The sequence below is a fragment of the Pyxicephalus adspersus genome, chromosome 3, assembly GCF_032062135.1.
Source record: "Pyxicephalus adspersus chromosome 3, UCB_Pads_2.0, whole genome shotgun sequence".
Classification (NCBI taxonomy): domain Eukaryota; kingdom Metazoa; phylum Chordata; class Amphibia; order Anura; family Pyxicephalidae; genus Pyxicephalus; species Pyxicephalus adspersus.
In genome coordinates, this window is record NC_092860.1 from 109,222,811 (window position 1) to 109,223,927 (window position 1,117).

The window sequence follows — 1,117 nt, forward strand, 5'->3', positions numbered from 1 at the left end:
ATTTACTTACTAACTAGAATGCTGATAACTAGACTGGTTTGGACTTATTACCACATGAAAAGCTTTCCTTTCATATAACGATCTGCATTGTTTTAGTTGTTTGAACTAACTGTTCTGAACTTTAGAGGTTCAATAATGGGTGTCTGGTATGAATTATGCAGAGCCTGGATTGTCACAATCTTTAACAATCATAGCTTTATTCAATATTTTGGAATTAAAATAATTTGAAAAATTTAAATGTAATTGCAAAATATGTCTGCACAGCTTGTGTCCTACAGAAGATGTATTTATGAATATTAGCAAATATCATAGTCTTGACATTTTTTTTGACATGCAAGCACCTGGGAAGAAGAATTTAAAAACTGTCAACTTCTTAGCACTTGGTAATTAATCTTTAGTATTTCTTCATTCAAGGTAAGACAAAAAAAGAATCCAACAGGAGCCAAAAGTAAGGATTGTTGGTGTTGTCCTTGCTAGGCCAGTAATGAAAGTTCTTCAAATGCTAGTACAGTTCATGAATTTAGTGCAATATAAAGACGAAAATTGTCATTTAGAATATAAGAATTTATTAGAATATTATTTGGGTTTTATTATTAAATAAACATTATTGCAAAAAAAATATTGCAAATACTGTCCAAATTTTTCTGTGGGTCACCAAAGTTTTCATGTGGTCCATGGACCACTAGTTGGCAACCATTGTTTTAACGTACACTGCCTCACTAAAAAGAATAAAAAAACAACAAGGCAGCGAGGCAGTGTTATGATCTGGAGGTTGTTTTCTTTTGATAGGGCTAGCTTTAGCAATCTCATGTGTCCAAAAACTTAGGTAAGCTGACAAACTGGTTATAGATGACCAGAATTAATCAGGCTCAATTTGTGAAAGAGTGGTTCAGGCAAGTGCAGAGTCCAAACCTTATCTCTATTTAGAATCTTTGGGATGTGCTGCAGAAGACTTCACGCAGCGATCTGGCTCCCCCATTATAAACACGGGATCTTGACAAAAATGAATGCAGCTCTGGACAGAAAAAAATGTTGTAACATTGCACTAGTTTAATGAAATGATACCATGGTGAATGTGTGTCATAATCAAAGTTAAATTAGGTCCAGTTAAATATTA